Here is a 21,629-nt window from a genome sequence, read left to right as displayed (position 1 = left end):
CAAACGTACTGATAAAATCTTATCATTTTGGTTTATTAAGCTTATTAATTAAATTTTATTGTTTAAGTTGATTTATTTAGGCATTTCTGTGATTCACATAGGAAATGCTTATTTACTGCTACTTATTTACTGCCAAGCACAGCCCTACTCACCAGGACTATGAGGGAAAAAAGAATTCCTGCCAACCCAGGGCCTTTGATTTAGTGGGGAACTTAGGTAACAAAATAAAATCTGCACCTCTCCCCGGCCTCTGGCTGCCACCAGTCTTCTTCCTGTCTTTATAAATTTACCTATTCTAAATATTTCATTTAAGTGGAATCACACGAAATGTGACCTTTTATGTCTGGCTTCTCACACTTAGCACAATGTTTATGAGGTTCTTCCACATGGGAGCATGTATCAGTACTTCATTCCTTTTTATGGCTGGTTAATGTTCCATCATATGTATATACCCACAATTTGTTTATCCATTCATCTACTGATGGACATTTGGGTTGTTTTCACCCATTGACTGTCATAAATAGTGCTGCTATGAAATTCTTTTACAAGTGTTTGTTTGGATACCTTTAAAAATTCTTTTTGTAAATATATGTAAGAATGAAATTGCTTGGTCACATGGGTCATTCTATGTCTAACTTTTTGAGGAGCCACCAAATTGTCTTCTACAGTGGCTGAAACATTTACATCCATACCATCAATGTATAAGGGTTTCAATTTATCCACATCCTTGCCAAGGATTATTATTTTCCATTATGAGTTAATTACTTTATACATGGTGTGAGGTAGGAGTCCAACTTCACTGTTTGCATGTGGATATCTAGTTCTGACACTATCTGTTGAAGAGACTATACTTCCCCATTGGTGGTCTTGATACCCTTGTCAAAAAATCATTTGGTCATAGATAGATGGACTTATTTCTGTACTCTTAGTTTGATTCCATTCCATTAGTCTATAGGCCTGTGTTTATTGAATACCAACTGCTTTGTTTCCTATAGTTTTGTAGTAAGATTGAAATAAAGAGTGTTTATGTTCCCACTTTGTACTTCTTTTTGAGTTTGCTACGGCTACTCAAGAACCCTTGCAATTCTACATCAATTTTAGAGGCAGATTTTCCATTTCTGCTAAAAAAAGGTTACTGGAATTTTGATAGAGGTTGTGTTGAATCTGCAGATCACTTTGGGAAGTATTGCCGTCTTTACAACGTTGAATCTTGCAGTCCATGAATATGAGCTATCTTTCTGCTTACTTAGGCCTTCTTTAATTTCTTTCAGAATTGTTTTATAGTTTCCAGTGTACAAGCCCTACAGCTTCTTGGTTAAATTTATCCTTAAATATTTTATTTTTTATATCATTATAAATGGAATTGTTTTCTTTAGTTCATTTTTGGACACTTACTGTTAATGTATAGCAATACAACTGAATTTTGGTATTTATCTTGTGTCCTGCAAATTTGCTGTGTTTAAAATTGACTTTAATAATTGTTTGTGGAAAATATTTTTATGGAAAATCTTTAAGGTTGTTTACATTTATGATTATGTTATCTGTGAATATAGTTTTACTTCTTCCTCTCCAGCTTGTACACCTTTTATTTTCCTTTTGCCTAATTGCTCCTGCTAGAACTTCTGCTAAAATGTTGAATAGAAGTGGCTAAAGTGAGCGTCCTTGTTTTGTTCCTGATACCAGGGGGCAGTTTCCAGTCTTTCACCAGTATGAGATTGTCTGTGCATTTTTCACATGTGGTTTTATCATGTTGAGGCAGTCTACTTCTATTCTCAACTTTTTGAGTGCTTTTATCATGAAAGAGTATTGGATTTTGTAAAATGCCTCTTTTTCTGTATAAATTGAGATGGTCTTATGTTTCTTCCTTTGTTCTATTAACCCAGTGGATTAAATTGACTGCTTTTCATATGTTGAACAACCCTTGTAGTCAAAGGATAAATCCCACTTGGTTATGGGGTATACTCCTTTTAATATGCTGTTGGATTCAGCTGTTAGTATTTTGTTGAGTATTTTTGTATCTACTGGTTTTCCTTGACTTATGAGGGTTTACATCCTGATAAACTCCTTAAAAGATGAAAATATTGTTGCAAAATGCATTTAATATACCTAACCTATTGAACATCATAGCTTAGCCTAGCCTGCCATACATATTCTCAAAACATATTAGCCTTCAGTTGGGCAAAATCATTGAACACAAAGCTTATTGTAAAGTGTTGAATCTCTCATGGAATTTATTGAATATTATAAGTTGGGCACCATCTGTATATTCATAAGGGATATTGGCCTGTAGTATTATTTTCTCATCATGTTTTGGCTTTGCTAGTAGGGTAATACTGACTTTTGTTTTATGGAGGGCTTGGGGCTCAGAGTGAGGGTAGAGATTTTTGAATACTGATTAAATCACTTTACTTCTAGATTGGTTTAGATTTTCTATTTTTTCTTCAGTATGTTTTTGTAGTTTGGATTTTTCTAGTAATTTTCCAATTTTGTCTAAATTATATAATTTGTTGGTATACAATTGTTCATAGTATTATCTTAGAATGCGTTTTATTTCTGTAATGTTGGTAGTACAGTAGTCCTCCCTTATCCATGGTTTTACTTTCTGCAATTTTAGTTACCTGTGGTACAGTATAATAAGATAGTTTGAGAGAGAGAGAGAGAGAGAGAGAGCGAGAACAAGACAGAGTACACATTTGCATAACTTTTGTTACAGTATTTTGTTATAATTGTTCTATTTTTTATTAGTCATTGCTGTTCATCTCTAGTTATTGTCATTAATCTCTTACTGGGTATGAGTTATAAATAAAACATCATCACAGATATGTATGTATAAGAAAAAGACACAGTATACATAGAGTTTGGTAGTGCATGTGTTTCAGGCATCCATGGGAGTTCTTGGAATGGATCCTCCAAAGGTAAGTGGGAACTACTTTCATTTCTGATTTTAGTGTTTTGAGTCTTCTTTCTTTTCTCTTGGTCATTCTAGGTAAAGAATTGTTAATTTTGTTAACCTTTTCAAACAATCCCCTCTTGGTTTCATGAATTCTTTCTGTTGTTTTTCCATTCTCTATTTCATTTATCTCTGTTCAGAGCCTAATTATTTTTCTCTTTCTGCTAGTCTTTCGTTTAGTTGGCTCTTCATTTTCTTGTTCTTTAAGATACAAAGTTAGGTGATTGATATGAGATCATTTTTTTCTTTCAAATGTAAGCATTTATAGCTAAAACTTTCCCTCTGAGCACTGCCTTCATGGCATCTCATAAGTTCTTGTATGCTGTGTTTTTGTTTTATCACAATGTATTTTCTAATTTCCAATGTGATTTCTTCCATGACCTACTGATGTTTAAGAGCATGCTGTTTGATTTCCACATTTTATATATTTTCCAGTTTTCCTTCTGTTACTGTTGTTGTTTCATTCTATTGTAGTCTTAGAAGATACTTTGAATAATTTAAATTTTCTTAAATTTATTGAGGTTTATTGTGTGGCCTAACATGTGATCTACCTTGGAGAATGTTGCATGCACACTAGAGAAGAATATGTGTTCTGCTCATGCTAAAATGTTCTAAAAATGTTTGTTAGATCTAATTCTTTTATCATGTTGATCAATCCCTAAATTTCCTTACTGATCATCTGTTTAGTTCCAGCCATTATTGAGAGGGAGGTATTGAAGTCTCAAACTATTCTTGTTGAACTTTTTCTCACTTCAATTCTTTCAGATTTTGATTCCTGTTTTGGAGTTCTATTGTTAGGTGTGTGTATGTTTATAATCATTATTCTTTCTTGATGGATTAACATGTTTATCAATATTTAATGTCCTTTTTGCTTCTTGAAACAATTTATCCTTAAAGTTAATTTTGTCTGATACTGTTATAGATACCGTAGCTTTCTCTTGATTAATATCTGCATGAAATATCATGTTCCATCCTTTTACTTCCAATCTGTTTGGGTCTTTGTATCTAAAATGGGTCAGTCTCTTGTAGGAAGCATTCAGATTATGTCACTTTTTTTGTTTTTTGAGATGGAGTTTCACTCTGTTGCCCAGGCAGGAGTGCAGTGGCATGATCTTGGCTCACTTTAACCTCCAGCTCCTGGGTTCAAACAATGCTCCTGCCCCAGCCTCCCAAGTAGCTGGGACTACAGGCGTGCGCCACCACACCTAGCTAATTTTTGTTTCACCATATTGGCCAGGATGGTCTTGATCTTCTGATCCTGCGATCTGCCCACCTTGGCCTCCCAAAGTGCTGGGATTACAGGCATGAGCCACCGCACTCAGCCTGGATCATGTATTTTTATGTAATCTGCCAATCTCTGCCTTTTAGTTAGAGAGCTTAATCCATTTCAATTAACATAATTATTGATAAACAAGGGATTATGGCCATTTTGCTATTTTTCTATACTCTAATGTCTTTTCAGTTTCTCAGCTCCTCCTCTATTGGTGCTTTCTTTGGTATTTAACTGATTTTTTTTTCTAGTATACTCGTTTGATTTCCTTTTTATGTCCTTTTCTAGGGATTATAATTCAAATATTATATTTACAGTAATCTACTTTTAATTAATTCCAATCTAACTTCCAATCTAGGTGGATCTTTTATAGCTCTGTCCCCACCCCTTATGTTGTCACTGTCACAAATTACATCATTTTATCTTGTGTGCCCATTAACATAAATTTGTTTTGTTTATTCATTTGTTTTGAAATGTATAGGGAAAATAAGAGAGTTACTAACCCAAAATATTATATTTTATATTAACTTACGCAGTTACCTTTAGTAGTGTTCTTTATTTCCTTGTATGGCTTGCAGTTACTACCTAGTGTTCTTTTATTTCAGCCGTAGAGACTCTCTAGCATTTCCTGTATGACAGGTCTACTAATTATGAACTCTTTCAGCTTTGCTTTATCTAGAAATGTTTTAATTTCTTTTTCATTTTTAAGTAGTTTTGCTGGATATAGAATTCTTGGTTGACAATTTTTTTTTCTTAAGCACTTTAAATCTGTCATCCCACTGCCTTCTAGATTTCATAATTTTCATTGAGAAATTGTCTTTTAATTTTATTGAGATACCTTGTATGGATTGTTTCTTCTTGCTGCTTTCAAGATATTCTTTATCTTTTTTTTGATACAGTTTGATTATAATTTGTCTCAGTGTAGATTTCTGATTTTACCTTAGTTGATGTAGATTCATGTTTTATTAAATTTAGGAAGATTTTTGACCATTATTTATTCAAAAATGCTTTCCTCCCCTTTCTCTGTATCTCTCCTTCTGAGATTGCCATTATATATATGTTGGTATGCTTGTTGGTGTCATAAATGTCTCCTGGACTCTGTTTTTCTTCATTTTTTTTTTGCTTTCTGTTACAAAGACTGGATCATATTAAATAACCTATCTTCAAGTTTGCTAATTATTTCTTCTGCCTGTTCATATGTATGTTTCAGTTATTATATGTTTAACATTGATAATTTCTACTAGATTCCTTTTTACACTTTCAAATTCTTTATTGATATTCTTTATTGATATTGATATTCCTCATTTGACATAATTTTCCTGGTTTTCTTTAATTTTTTGTTCATGGTTTCCTTTTGCTCTTTCAACTAATTTGAGATGGTCTTTGATTTACAGTTTTTATCTAGTAACTGTTTTGCAGAGATTTTTCAATTAATTTCTTATTTTCTTATGAATAGGATAGACTTTCTTACTTTTTTTTTTTTTTGAGAGGAAGTCTCACTCTGTCGCCCAGGCTGGAGTGCAGTGGCCAGATCTCAGCTCACTGCAAAAGCTCCGCCTTCCGGGTTCGTGCCATTCTCCTGCCTCAGCCTCCCGAGTAGCTGGGACTACAGGCGCCCGCCACCACGCCCGGCTAGTTTCTTGTATTTTTTTTTTAGTAGAGACGGGGTTTCACCGCGTTAGCCAGCATGGTCTCGATCTCCTGTCCTCGTGATCCGCCCGCCTCGGCCTCCCAAAGTGCTGGGATTATAGGCTTGAGCCACCGCGCCCGGCCAACTTTCTTACTTTTTTGAATGCAAAACATGTTTACTTTTGTTGAAAACTGGACTGGACATTTTGTACATTATAATGTGGTAACTCTAGAAATCACATTTCTCCCCCCTCAGGGTTTGTTGTGCTGCTTGCTATGGATTATTTGTTTGATTTAGTGACTTTTCTAAGGTTTTTTTTTTTGTAAAGACTGTATTATTTGTTGTGGTTTACCACTGAAATCTCTGTTCCACTATTTTAGTGATCTGTGAGTGATTTGGCAGAGATCCCCTTAAATGCCTGGAGCCACAAACAAACAAACAAATGAACAAACAAACAAACAGCAAACGACAAAAAACAAACACATAAGACTGCTCCTGGTCTTTGCAGGTTGGCTCTGTGTTGGAGTACTCTGTTTACAACTCTGTTTTGCCTTCATCTCCTGTTTACACAGAGCCTAAGCATCAGGCAGAGGTGTAAGCTTAGGATCTCCTCAAGTTCTTATGAGCACGTGTTCACCTTTGTGGCTGTGGCTGTCTTGGTTCCCATTCCATCGTGTATCTTCCTTTCCTAGTGTCTTTTCTATTTTACTTTTGGTGTGTCTATTACTTTCTCGGATGCCTATCCATTTCCTCGTGTGGGTGTGGCTAGTACATTTACCTTTAAATACTTTAAACAAATATCACCCAGGAAACCAGTTCAGCCCTGGAAAAGCTTTAAGGCAATTGAGGCAAACCCTTGAGTTGATCCTTTAGGGAGCCACCAGAAAGGTGACATATAACCACAATTCCTTGGGAGAAGTCCATGTTGGACCATCTGGTGCCAGAAAGATGCACCTGGCATGTGGGCCACCACCTTCAGGGCTGCCACTGAGCCCAGGGGGAGGGGATAGTGAGCAGGTAACTAAAATAACAGGACTCTCTTACTGAAATCCAGGAGCCCCTTGCTTCATTAATAAAGAAGTTCCTTCAGGTTGTTTTTTATTAGATTCCAGAGTTACAAAAAAGTCAATTCTGACTGTTTTTGCCAGTTCAATCACTGCTGTGTTGGAGGGATGGAGTCTTAGATTTACCTAGTCTGCAATTTTGGTGGGAGATGATTTTTGACAAAGGTGCAAAAGCATTTCGATGCAAGAAAGATAAGCTTTTCCATAAATGGTACTGGAGAAACTGGACATATGTTAAAAAAGAATCTGACCAAAGACTCATATGTTACACAAAAATTAACTCAAAATGGATCAAAGTCTTAAATGTAAAATGTAGAACTATAATTTTTTTAGACAAAACCAGAAAATTTCAGGACCTAAGGCTAAGTGAAGATTTTTTAGACACTAAAAGCACAAACCATAAAGGAAAATAAGGATAAGTTGGACTTCATGAAAATTTAAAACTTTTCTCTGTTAAGAGCATAGAAAACAAGCAAAAGACTAGAAGGAAATATTTGCAACCACATATCTGAGAAAGGATGTACCTAAAATATATAAAGATCAGTAGAAAACAAAGCAACATTAAAAACAACCATTCCAATTAGAGAATAAGCAAAAGACACGAACAGACACCTCACTAAAGAGGTTAAACAGATGGCAAACAAGTTCATAAGAAGGTGTTCAACATATTAGCCATGAGAGGAATGCAAATTAGACCACAATGAGACACCACTGCACTCCTATCAGAATGTGTAAAATAAAAAGCTGACTGTACCAAGGGCTGGTGAGGATGCAGAGACACTAGATCACTCATACATTGCTGGTGAGGATGTAAAATGGTTCAGCCACCCTGGAAAAGAGTTTGATGGTTTCTTAAAAAACAAAACATGCAATTAACTACTGTGTGACATAGCAATGGCATTCACAAGGATTTATCCCAGAGAGATGAAAACCTATGTTCGTGCCGAAATCTGTGCATGAATGTTCATAGCAGCTTTATTTGTAATAGACTGGGAAAAATCCTAATGTCCTTCATGGATGCATGGTTAAACTAAGTGGTACATGCAGACCACGGAATACTACTCAGCAATAAGGAATGAATTATCGATACATACAACAAGTTGGGTGGATCTCAAGGAGCTACGCTGAGTGGAAAAAGCGAACCTCAAAAGTTTACATACTCTTTGGTTTGGTTTATATAACATTCTTGACACGACAAATCATAGACATGGAAAACAGGTAAGTTCTTGCCAGAGACTGGGGTATGGGGAGGAGGGAGCCTGTGACAGTGGCACTGTTCTGTATTGTGGTTGTGGATACACAGAGCTCCATGTGACACACACACACACATACACATGCACGAGTGTATGTAAAAAAAAAAAAATGCATCCTCTTGTCTGGGTCTTTTGCATGGGTAAGATTTTGGCCAGAGTCATATGTCACCTGGTTGTTCCCTGAACCTGCCACATGTATTTCCCCTCGCTGCCCTTGCCTCAGGCAGAAGTGGAAATAGAGCAGCTTCCATGGGAACCTGAGAGAGCAGAAGAGGTGGAGGTGGGGGCTGTGTGGTTCTGCATCCACGCTGCTTCTGCAGCTCCTCTGCCTCTGAGCCACAGGAGGTGGTTGTGCAATGTCCAGAGAGGCACTGGGCATCCCAGGATATTAGAGTTAGAGGTCGGCCTCCTTCAGCATCCACCAGGATAAACTCAGGGCCTGTGTGAGGAGCCCAGCATTGACTCCAGTGGGGTGGTGAGGCAGAGAGCTGCCCTGAGGAGGGGGTGCCCAGACATGCCGTAAGACACAGGGTTGCTGGCTGTTTGGCAGGAGTGGAGGGTGTCCTGCGTCGATCTGACGTGTCCCACACACCCCAGTGAGGCCAACGGGGGGCACTTGAGCAGGCCTAGGGAATTGCCAAGGCCCGGGGTTAGAAAAGGGGACAGGTGACCTGGATGGTGGTTCAACACCATGTGCCTGACTGATGCCGTTCCAGGCTGGGGCTGACCAACTGCCAACCCGGTGAGACCAAGAGGGTCCTGAGGGCCACATGGGCCCAAACCCATCTCCACCCTCAATACCATGGAGCTCCCCAGAGACTGAGATGCCACACTGGGGAGAAACACAAAACAGTGAGGAGTTTCCTCAAAGAGGCTCAATTAGTCTCCTGGAAGAGAAGGTGAGGCCTCAGAGTCACACGTCCTCCCTCTCTCCACCCCCCAACTCATCAGGATGGAACCGTAAGGAGCAGGCTAATTTTTGGGGGTGTTGCATCTGAGTCACATAATGTGCCATTTTTCTTCCCAATATATTGATACAAAGGTAGAATATTCGAGTATTGGGGATGACCCAAAATAAAAAATAAAAGCCCCCTTTCCCCAAGTCTTCTCGCCAAAGGTACTTACTGTCAGCAGTTTCTGCAATTCTTCCCCAAATATTTAGCTTTTAAAAAGTATTTAAACCAAAAAGATAATCTACAGCACTCTCAGTGCCTCTCTTGCCTCTTTTTCTACTTAAATTGTCCTGAGAATCTTTCCACAGTGACCCCGCCCCTTTTACTCCTAATGACTGTAGTGTTTCTCCATCATCAGTTTCCACACTGACCCCCCCCTTTTACTTCTAATGACTGTAGTGTTTCACCATCATCAGTTTCCACACTGACCCCCCCCTTTTACTTCTAATGACTGTAGTGTTTCACCATCATCAGTTTCCACACTGACCCCCCCCTTTTACTTCTAATGACTGTAGTGTTTCACCATCATCAGTTTCCACACTGACCCTCCCCTTTTACTCCTAATGACTGTAGCATTTCACCATATTGGTTTCCACACTGACCCCACCCCTTTTACTTCTAATGACTCTAATGTTTCACCATCATCAGTTTCCACCCTGACTCAACCCCTTTTACTTCTAATGACTGTAGTGTTTCACCATCATCAGTTTCCACACTGACCACCCCCTTTTACTTCTAGTGACTGTAGTGTTTCACCATCATTGGTTTCCACAGTGACTCAACCCCTTTTACTTCTAGTGACTGTAGTGTTTCACCATCATTGGTTTCCACAGTGACTCAACCCCTTTTACTTCTAGTGACTGTAGTGTTTCACCATCATTGGTTTCCACAGTGACTCAACCCCTTTTACTTCTAATGACTGTAGCGTTTCACCATCATTGGTTTCCACACTGACCCCACCCCTTTTACTTCTAATGACTGTAGAATTTCACTATCACTGATTTTCACACTGACTCCACCCCTTTTACTTCTAATGATTGTAGCATTTCACCATCATTGGTTTCCACACTGACCCCCCACTTTTACTTCTAATGACTGTAGCGTTTCACTTCATTGGTTTCCACACTGACACCCCCCTTTTAATTCTAATGACTGTAGCATTTCAACATCATTTGTTTCCACACTGACCCCCACCTTTTACTTCTAATGACTGCAGAGTTTCGCCGTCATTGGTTTCCACACTGAGCCCCCACCTCATTCACTTCTAATGACTATAGCGTTTCACCGTCATCAGTTTCTACACTGACCCCTGACCCCTTTCACTTCTAATGACTGTAGCATTTTGCCATCGTTGGTTTCCACACTGACCCCACCTTTTACCTCTAATGACTGCAGAGCTTCACCACTGAGCCCCCCACCCTTTTTACTCCTAGTGAAGTAGAATTTCATCATCTTTGGGGACCTGATTTATTTCCCCTGTCCTCTTTGTATGAACACTTTGCTTGTTTCGGTTTTTGCTATTTCAAAAAATGTTGCAATACACATCTTTCTTTTTTGTGTATATTTTAGGGGAACACATCTGAGTACCTACACAGGACAACAACTAGCAATGTATGTTTGGATTATGGGGCATAGGAATGTATTTATTTTTAATAAAAAGTAAAACATGATCAAAGTTAAAAAAATCAATCTGATATTTGAAGAGTAAAAAGTATAGCTCCTTTCTATTCAAGCCCCCATCCCCTATTCTCGGGGGGTCATCATTTTTATTTCTCTTTCTACATCTTACCTGTAATTCCCTATGCCAAGGGTTAAAACTTGGTCCCCTGTGGAACACACTGTATTTGATGAATAATTCTCATTGATTAGATATGTAGATTTTATGAATGGAAAGGATGAGAGCGAGATAGATACCTACAAGGAGAGTGTTCGTCCCAAATCCGGACTAAGCAGAAGTGTCCAGGGACATCCGATGGAGGTGAGATGAAATATTCAGACCTTGCTTTTTGCTTCCCCGAGTGCCCTGCCTCCCAGGTATAATTGTAGTTTCAGTGAGTCCTTGGAGACCTACAAGCCAAATGAGATATAGATTGAGTCGTTCCTTTTGAATTTCACAGTCCAGAGTGCTGAGAGCCATCTGATGTTATGGCTCTGGTTAAAGAATTCTGGCCATCTAGCGGCCTGTAAAGGAGACTTGAGCACACACTAAGGCCTTGTTAGTGGGGTTGCCGTGGTAGGAGGTCCAAGTGCAATACAGAAAGCTGCAAAAAGAACGCACTGGTTCCGAAGCAGGGATGTTTATGGAAGGAAGAAGGAATTTCAGGCACCCCGACATAGAGGCACCATTTGGAAGAACGACCCAAACCACATCAGTCTGATAACATTTAACCTGGAGGAGAAGAGCCCAGCCTTATGTGCAGCTTCTCCCTCCCCACGTGTAGGAGGTGGTGTTTGGGGGCAGAAAGGCCTGGGGGGGGAGATGGGGACCCGGAGTTTGTTTAGCACAGGCAGACACACGTGGTGACTTAACGTGCACCATCTCGCCATTTAGTTTCTGATGGTAAAAGGTGGGATCACTTTCTCCATTCACAAGTGAGAAAAACCAGGCCCCCAAAGAGAAGGAATCGGGCCAGACTCCACTCACAGTGATCACTGGAAACAGCTGGAGAGGACGAGGCGGCGTTTACGCTCCGTTTAGGAAGGCAGAGAACACGTATCTAATGCAAAAACGTTTCCAGAAATACGGTTCCACAGAGAGGTTTTGGTCCTGGAAGGACTACGTTTCTATTGTCTCAAAACTGCCTGCTGTGAAAAGTGAAAAGTCGCTATTTTCTTGGTGTTCAGTGCAATGAATTGCAAACACTGAGCCCTGGGCGCCCTTCCACTGCCCTCGGAAAGGTCTGGTTCTCCCCAGATGATCAAACTCAGGGCTCCCTTACAATGACTTTGGAGGGAGAGGCTTATTCTAATTGGGGGGATCCAATGAAGGAGGTTTCGGGGTGTGACTGCAGCCCGCAGAAGGTGGGGATTTGTTCTGATGGTGACCAGGTAACAAGGGATTCGTGGGCAGGCCTGAGGCTGTGGCCATACTCTCCCTCTCCAGACATGGGATTCCCAGATACAGGAGGGTTCAGTCCTGCCTGGGCGAGTCTTCCCTCAGTCCCCATTGGAGACAGCGGCTTGTGCCCCGAGCTGAAACAATCTCTTATTTGAAAATAAGTCCATGGTGATTTTACAGAAAACAAAACATGAAGAAAACACTCCAGGCTGGGGGTTGCTCGCCCCAGAGAGCAGTAAAAGCAGGTGGAGGGGACACTTCCTGGCTGCTTTTCCTCTTCCTCTTGCCTCATGGCTCTGGGTGAGTGCGTCGCTGCGAGGCGCTCAGGGAGCCTGGCCTGCCATTGCCAGTGAGGGCAGGCGCCTGTGTGCAGGGACCTGGGGGGCCCATGCCTGAGTAGACAGCAGGGGGGTCACAGGGATGGTGGGGACAGCCAGCCCTGCTCCCTGGTGACCACGTGCACACAGCCTGCTTCCTCCCTCCGAGAGGCCTCTCTCGTCATGAAAAACAACGGATATTCATTCTACAGGCTTTGGGAACTAGCCTTTGTTCCTCCTGGCCCTGGAAAAGTGGCCTTAATCCAAAGTGATTACTCTGCAGCTCCCTCAGATTTATTCTTCAGTGATAGCCTCTCCTCTGCCGCCTGAATCTTGAGCTCCAATTGCCCGCGGCCTGTCACAGAAGGGCCATATGTCTTTCTGTTCCTGTGTAGAGAATGACATTGAAGTCTCTTTGTCCGCTCTGAAGCTTTTGTGTGTGCGCGTGTGGCGTTGACCTCCGTGGCTCCTTCCACCCGCAGTGAAAAGGGGCCATAAAAAGCACAGGGGTTTGAAAAGTAGCCCAGGCAGAAGGAAGGAGCTCCCGCCTGGATGCTCGCGGGGTCCCTGCGTCTGTCTCCTTTGGCCGTTGGCAGCACTCGGACCCTGGTGCGGGCAGCTGGAGGCGCGCCTGGGTATTGTCTGGGCAAGGGTGTGCGGGTCAGCCTCCTTCCTTGCTGTCCCTGCCATCTATTGTCTTTCTGGGCAGGCTGAGAAGCACATCTAATAGGGCTTATGTTCTTTGTTGCTGGGTCACTGAAGCTGCAAGAAGGAGGATTCCTTCTTCCCTTGAGGGTCTCAGTTCCTGGCAGAGCAGACTGGCCGATTGTCTTGATACCAGGATTTGGGGAAACCCCCTTTCTCCATTCTGGTGTTGCCTTTTTGCCTGCAGGGGACCGTGCTGTCTGCCTTTAACCTGATGCTTTAAGTCTTGCAGAGCCCTCCAGAGGGGCATGGGAGCACATTGCCTGCCTCTCCTCCACTGTCCCTCCACCATTTGGCATTTATATCCGGCAGGAGACACGACATGCAACAACTTCATTTCCTGGTTGCCAAGTATTGATTGAAAGGTGTGTGTAGCCACACCCACTTTTCTGCCTGTTCAGAGTAACGTGTATAATTTCTTTGGTCGTTGTGTCTTGTCTCTGCGCAATGTGTTTTGCATTATATAAAAAAATAAATTTTCAAATTAACTGCAGTTTAGCTGTGACTCAGTTTTTAATTGCTTGGAATTAGCACTTGATTTGCATAGTACTTGATTTGTCAATTATCTGTGACTTTGTGATTATCTGCGCTAAAATGGGGGACCCTCCTGATTATGCTCCATAATGGAAAGGGGCAGGACAGTGGGGGATCCCATGATGGGAAAATCCAAAACCCACCGTGGTTTAATGCTGCCAGGCATGTGTCTTCCTGGTTCAGGAGGAACGTGCTGCTCGTTCTTGAAATTCACTTTTCCGGAAGAAACGGCAACCATGAACACTGGGTCAGAGGCGGGGAAGCTGCCTGGCTTCCACTGGGCCCCGCCCATTCCACCCATCGTGGCCTCCCCATTCTGTCTGTCCAAGGGAGGTGACAAGCTTTGCCCTGACCTGAGCCCACGTATCTAGGTTTGCACCTTCTCTGGAGTGAAAGAGGAGATGAGTTATTTTAATCTTGAAGATCCCAGGTCAGAACATCGGGTTTCTAGTCCAAGTTCTGCCTCACTGTCCTCATTTATCAGATGAGAGAGGGGATGCACTGTTCCCCAAATCTGAGACCCATGGTATACACGACTGGAGCCAAGTCTCACAGCTGGGGAGGAGCGGCTCTGGCACTTGAGTTCAGTTTGGCTCCAAATCTGTAGTGAGTGGGGGTCTCCCTTAGGTAAATAGGTTAAGATTCTTTTGTGGTTCATAAGCGTGATGATTGGGTTTTCATGCTCGTGTGTGAGATGTGCCTCTCTCAAGCCTTGTTACGAATCACATTACCTGTCTGATGTTAAAAAAAAAAAGAAAAGAATAACAAGAACAACCATAAAAAGCCCCTCGTCATCTCTCTGGGGCGTGCCGTGGGGCCGTTTCTGCTGGGGTGGGCCTCGGAGCCCTCTGGCTGATTCTGCTGCAGCACAGAGCCCCACCGTGCCGATGTTCCGTGCGCTGGTCTGGGATGGTTCCGGCACCCACAGCCTGGTGTGGTCAGCAGCAGGGTTTCATTCAGGTCGCTCCTTCTTGACCGCACTGTGAGACCTGCAGGCAGAGGCTGACCTGAGTCACCTTTAGGGTTCCCCAGGTGAGCTCTTGAATGTGTCCCCAGACCACCCCATCTCTCTGCTCCCACTCCAGGTCCTAACAGGGTCCTCCAAATCCACAGTTCTTACAGGGGAAATCTGCTCACTTAGGAGATGGCCTTGTCCCTGAGCGCCCCCCATGCCCTCCAGAATGTAGAAGACACACAATTCTTCATTTGGGTTGTGTGAAGCGTTGGCCCCTCACTGTGATATGGACAGGAAACTGGGAGGTGCTGGGTAGAAGACCGAGGTTCCCTGGCAAAGGCCCTACCCTCAAGCCTGAAGACCTGAGGACCTAAATGAGGACAGGCATTTCTGTTTTTCACTAAAAAGTTGCCTTTTGGCCCACTATGCCCCCTATCCTGTCCCCATATAAACCTGAGGGCACACATGCAAGTGGCTGAACGTCAGGACCAGCAGAACCAGCAGACCAGTGACAGCAGAACAACGAGGCAGAGAAAGAGAGAAGCGGAGGGACATCTGGAGGCCGAGGGGAGTTCAGCCAGGGGTGGCTAGAGAAAAGGCCAGCAATGGACGGCCCGATTCCAGGTGAAGACCACCTTCCCCCTCCATCCCCTCCTTTGGGCTCCCCATCCATCTCGCTGAGAGCCACCTCCTCCACTCAATACAACCTTGCACTCATTCTTTACGCCCACATGTGATCTGAATCTTCTGGTACATTGGGCAAGAACTCGGGATACAGAATGCTGTCATACTAGCCCCCTGCTCTTGCAATAAGGCAGAGAGTCCATTGTGCTCATTAACACACAAGCCATCTGCAGGTGGCAAATCTAAAAGAGTCTGGTAACACACACCCATTTGGGCTTTGGGGGTTGCAGACATCCACCTCTAGATGCTGCTGTGGAGCCAGAGCCCAAAAGTGCTTGTCCCAGCCTCGGCACCTGCCCGTCTGTCTGCTCCCCTGAGGGTTTGAGCTGTGGGGTGACCAAGCAGGTGACGACCCTGTTGCACATCCTGCGAGGGGAACTCTCTGGTTTCAGCTGCATGGGGATCGCCTCACCTTTGCAACCCGGCTCCTGTTACTTGAACACAGAACACCTGCCCTCAACGTGGGATGTGTCTCGCCTCCAAGCTCCTGTGTCCTGGGCATCCCTTCCCACTGCTCATGTCATGAAGCCTACTTGGCCTTCAAGGCCTAGATCCAATGCCACTTCCTTCAAGGAGGACACCTGGATGTCACCAGGTAGGGCATTAGTAATACGACAGCAATGTGGCCTAGATGCAATGCCACCTCCTTCAAGGAGGACACCTGGATGTCACCAGGTAGGACAGTAGTAACAAAATAGCAATGTGGCCTAGATCCAATGCCACCTCCTTCAAGGAGGACACCTGGATGTCACCAGGTAGGACATTAGTAACACAACAGCAATGTGGCCTAGATCCAACACCACCTCCTTCAGGAGGACAGCTGGATCTCAAGCAGGTAGGATATTAGTAACATGATAGCAATGCGGCCTAGATCCAACACCGCTTCCTTCAGGAGGACACCTGGATCTCAGCAGGTAGGACAGTAGTAACATGACAGCAGTGGGCACTTATTAGCATTTGCTGTGCCCGGGGATGTGCTAACACACTTTATGGATGTGGCTGCTTCCGCCTCAGGGCTCTCTGTATAGTCCAGACTCTTGTTTTCCTCTCCCTGTGGGTGAAGGACCTGAAGCTTGGGGATGTCGTGCTTTACAGGAGGCAGAACCGCGTTCCTGGTCCGCCGCATCCGTGTGCTGGACCGTGGGATGTGCCTTCCAGTGTAGACCGATCCCACAGCGTTTTGTCTGCTGCTCCTCGTGTCCTTTTGAATTTCTAAATTTCTTGGCATTTCTGAATTTCTTGTCCTACTCAACATCTCACATGCATTATTTATTCTTGCCTTATTGCTTTGAATTTGTGGCCATAAACTCTTTGAAGTGGGGGAGCTGTTTTTCCCAGGACACTAGCACTGTGTCTTGTACAGGACGGGTTATATTAAATTTTGTTAAGCGAAAGGGTTGATGACATAGTTGAAGTATGGGTTTGTTTTACTGGCCGGTGGCGTTGAGCACCCCCTGAGGCTATGCAGGCTGTGTTCTGAGGGTCTGCACAGACGGCCGTGTGGGTGGCTCCCTGACGTTCTCTACCTGCGGTGGGTCGCTGCTGCCTGGGGACCGTCGCAGTTGACAGGTGCAGCAGGAGCTGCTGACGCCGGGCCACTGCGTTCTGGAAGGCTAACCGTGTGTCCCGTGAGGAGGATTTCTTCTCCCTAGTAGCTGGCATTCCTCGGTACTTTGGATGAAAGATTGCTTTTTCCTCCGTTTGTGGTGTGGGTAAAATCCATGATGTTGAACGAGAAGACATTAAAGGGATGGAGTTCTTTGTTTTGCTGAGGTTTTGCTTTTCTGCCTTCGCAAAATCAATGATGTCTGTGTGGTCCAGAAAGGAATTAATCCTGTGTGGTGTAAATGGCTGCCGCTTGACAATATCCAAACCTGAAGTGTTCCGCCCGCCTCTGCCCAGTGCTCTAATGCGGGTGTCGACGGTCAGGCAGAGGGGCCTTTCCCAGGCTGCTCCCTATAGAATTGTCGGGTTATTTGCGTTGATTAGATTTTGTCTTTTCTTTGAGAAGATGTTTATAGTAATCTGGTTCCCTCTCTGAGTTAAACAATAATTAAAAACACATAATAAAACAAGCTCCCTCCGGCGTCTCTTCGGCTCCCGGGGTTGGGGATCGATTCTGCGGCGATCTGGCTTTGCTGTGGATTGCAGAATGTCTGCGAGTTCATCAAAAGGTCTTCAGTCAATACCCTTCTTTTCAGCTTGCACCCCACGGAGCAATGCCTAAGCCAGCAAGGAAAAAGCAGGCAGGCCACGGGTTCCTCCAGCCCGGACCCTTCCCTGAAGGATTGAAATTGTATTACACGCGAACTGTGGTTACCTTTGTCAAAGAGTAACACCTTCCATCAACTGTTGTGTTTTGGTGTTTCAAAAGCTTCGGTTTCAAGAGGTCATAGCATTTCTTAGTAGAGAAAGACCTCAGTGTATTTAAGTGTTTACCAATGATATTTTAAAAGCCATAACTTTAGAGAAAGAACAAAAACCATGAGGAATCCATACCCTCTTTTCCTGCCTCTCTCTCCCTCTTCCTTCCTGGCTTTCTCTCTCTCTCTCTCTGCCCCTCTCCCACCCGCCTTCCTCTGACCTGAAGCTCACATGTGCTCAGTGTGTCCTCTGGGCCTGGTGTTGTTCTAAGTGTTCTCTTGTGGATCAGCTAATTAGTTCTCCTCTCAGCTCTGAGAGGTGGGTTCTGATGCTCCCATTTTGCAGATGAACAAGCGGGATCACAGTTCTGGGGCTTTCTCAAGGTTACATGGCCGGTAAGTGGCGGCATCCAGACCCAGGCAGGCAGCTCCACAGCCCACACCGCGTTCTGCGGCCTCCCTCTTTTCATGCGTGTAATTCATCATCTGTGTGCTGCAGTCTCTGAGCCCCTTTCTGCCTTGTCATCCAGTCATTCAGTTTGAATAAATATTTCTTCCGTGCCTTCTTGATGCCAAACCACAACCTGGGAGACACAGCAACAAATAAGATGCTGCCTGAACCCTCCAAGGGGCCGAAAGCAGCCCGGGGAGGAGAGGAACTAGAAGGTACCTGCGGGTGACAGAGGATGGGGGAACTGGGGGCGGCTGGGCTTATGCTTTGAAGGTCCCTCCCAAGCAGTGTGGATCAGGGTTTGGAAAGAGAGGAGGTGGCCGCAGTGGTTCAAACTGCCTCTTAGTTCTGGCAGCATGATGTCATGGTTCCGGGTACGGATTCCACAGCCACATTCCCTGGGTTCTACTCCCACCCCAGGACGGGCTGGAATAGAAAAATGGCAGATTTTTCCAAAGTGTGGCTGGGAAAGATCAAATCTGTGAGATCTAGAAAAAAACAGTGCTTCATTATCATTTGGAGGACAGGTGGGCCCAGCAGACCAAAGAGGAGGCCAGGTCAGAACATGGAGGTGGGTGCCTCGTGCTCCAGGTAACAGGAAGCTGGAGCTAAACTGGCTTGAGTTTGTTCAACACTAAAGACATGTGTTGGGTGTGGAAGGGGAAGTCCAGAGGCGGGGTGTGCTTCGGGCTCCTAGAGAGCCCTGATTCTTTCTCTGTCTCCATTGTGATGCCACCAGCATGGCACAGTCTTCAGTGGGACCTCCCTAGGGTGGCAGGACACAGCCCACAGCAAGCAACAGCACCTCTTATCTGTCTCCAGCAATGAGAGCCTGCTGCCCCAGGCTGTGCTGGACCACCTCCCGTGCTACTGGCCCCCTCCTGGACTAACGCCAGGCAAGGGGAGGGGGGCTACTTTCGTCCGCTTTGACCTGTTGGGAGTCCGGAGTGGAGTCAGTGTCTGCTGAGCCCATGGCATGGCGCAGGTGGACACACAGACATCATTAGAAGGGGAAATTGTGCTTCTGAAAAGGTGGCTGAAAGTACCCACTCGTTGAATCGAGACGTGAAATTCCTCTAATTTACTGAAGACCAAGGCTGCCCTTTCCCCTGACAGCATTGCTGGAACAGAGCACTCCAGGAATAGGTGCTTTGGTCTCAGTCTGGATTTCTATCCCCAGTGCCATGGCGACTTCGAATCCACAAAGAGGTCCCCGGAATAGCTGGACCCCGACGGGGATGATGTGGGCCCAGGAACCACGGGACTCAAGGCCCTCCTGCCTGGAGGCCGTGGTTACTATTTGTTGATGCGTGTTCCAGGCACGTACAACCTGTGGCGGCTGGGAAGCAGCAAGAGCTTGGAAGTGAAATGAATCTGGGCTCCTGTGAAGCGGCTTAGGCTGTGGCTACTTGAACTCCTTGTGTTCTTCTAACATTCAGAGGAGGAATAAGTAAATGCAGTTTTCCTGGAGAGCACGAGAGGACATCATATTTCATCCATCAGCCAGTGTCACGTCCTGATTGTGTTAGGAATCTCGGGAAGTCCACCTTTGTGAGTTAGAGGACGCCAGCAAATATCTGGAATAACAATTCATCATGGGATTTATTTTAACTGCCAGGCATTTCATGGTCTCCCCCTTTTTCTTAAGGCATTTATGGCTCTTTGTGTCAACTGAGAGCAAAATAAGGACCTGTTTGGTTGGAAGAATCTGAGACCATTTTGTAGCTCATGAGGCAGATGCAGTTTAGTGGTTCTCAAAATCTAGGGTGCTTTAGAATCTTTGGGAAATCTTGTTGAAATTGAGATTTCTGGGTTCTACTCCTAAAGATTCTGATTTAATAGGTCAACCATCATGCTTGAGAATTGACATTTCTTTTTAAATTCCTCTCTCTCGCTGTTTTTTGTTTTTTGTTTTGTTTTTGTTTTTGTTTTTACATTTATGGGGTAAAATGTGGTGTTTTGAGCTGTGTAAACCATGTGAATGATTGAATCAAGCTGTCTAACATATCGTCACCTCACTCATTTTTTTGTGGTGAGACATTTGACATTTACTTGCTCAGTTATTTTGAAGTACACAATACATTATTATTGATCATAGTCACCAGCCTCTGGTAACTATCATTCTACTCCCTATATCCACGAGTTTGACGTTTTAAGGCTTCCACCGAAGTGGGAATTTGCATTTCCGAGGGTCCCCACGTGATGCCCATGTCTGGCCAGGGCTCACACTTGCAGAACCAGCAACTCAGTTCATTTCATGGGAATTGGCTGAAGTTCTGGGACCAAAATAAAACGAACCCGAGCAGAGACATTTTCAAAAAGATCTAAACAAAAATGTTAAAATAGCCTACGGATTCCTCTGCCATTTCCTCTTCTTTCTGTCGTCTTGAAAACCCAGAGGTCGTAGGCTCCTGAGCAGAGGTTTTCTTTTCTCTTTCTTGCATTTTGTTTTGAATTTGGCTTGTCCGAGGGCTTTGTCTTGCCCTTTGATACTCAAACTTTACAAAATTGCCCCTAAATTAAGCACCGAGCTTTGGAGATCCGTGGTTACCTGAGCACATCACTGGTGTTCCTGCTCAAGGAATTTTAAGGGAGGGATATGGGCGTGGGGGAGACACAGGGAAGTTCCGTGGGGAGAATGCCGCTTCATATCCCGTGGGGCACCCAAGGACGGGGAAGGGCAGCAAAGCAGCTTTCTACTCTTGAGATGTCACTTCCCATCCTGCTTTCTATTTTATTTTTAATTTTGGTAAGATACAACATAAACCGTATCATCGTGATCATTTTTAAACATAGAGTTCGGTGGTGTAAAGAATATTCACTTTGTTATGCAACCATCATCATTGTCCATCTCCAGAACCCTTTTTCTCTTGCAAAACAAAATTGAACTATAACTCTCCACCCTCTGCTTCCCCCAGCCTCCTGGCAACCCCCATTCTACTCACTGGGTCTATGGATTTGACTACTCTAGGGACCTCAGATAGGTGAAATCATATAGCATTTGTCTTTTTGTGACTGGATTATTTCACTTAACATAATGTCCTCAAGGATGATCCATATTGCAGCATGTGTCAGAATTTCACTCTTTTCCTTTTAAGGCTAAATAATATTTCAATGTAGGTATATAGCACATTTTGTTTGTTCATCTGTCATTAGACATTTGAGTTGCTTCCACCTTTGGGCTACTTGTGAATAATGCTCCTATGAACATGGGTGCACAAATATCTCTGTGAGCCCCTGCTTTCAATTCTTTTGAGCATATACCTCACAATGCAATTGCTGGATCATATGGTAATTCTATTTTTATTTTGTTAAGGTACTGCCATACTGTTTTCATGGCAGCTACACCATTGTACGTTCATTCGCGGCAATAGAGCAGAGGGTTCTCATTTCTCCACATTCCCTGCAACTCTCCCTCTCCCTCTCCCTCTCCCTCTCCCTC

This window comes from Mandrillus leucophaeus, unplaced genomic scaffold (genome assembly GCF_000951045.1).
Source record: "Mandrillus leucophaeus isolate KB7577 unplaced genomic scaffold, Mleu.le_1.0 Scaffold416, whole genome shotgun sequence".
NCBI lineage: Eukaryota > Metazoa > Chordata > Mammalia > Primates > Cercopithecidae > Mandrillus > Mandrillus leucophaeus.
Note: the sequence above shows the minus strand (reverse complement) of the source record.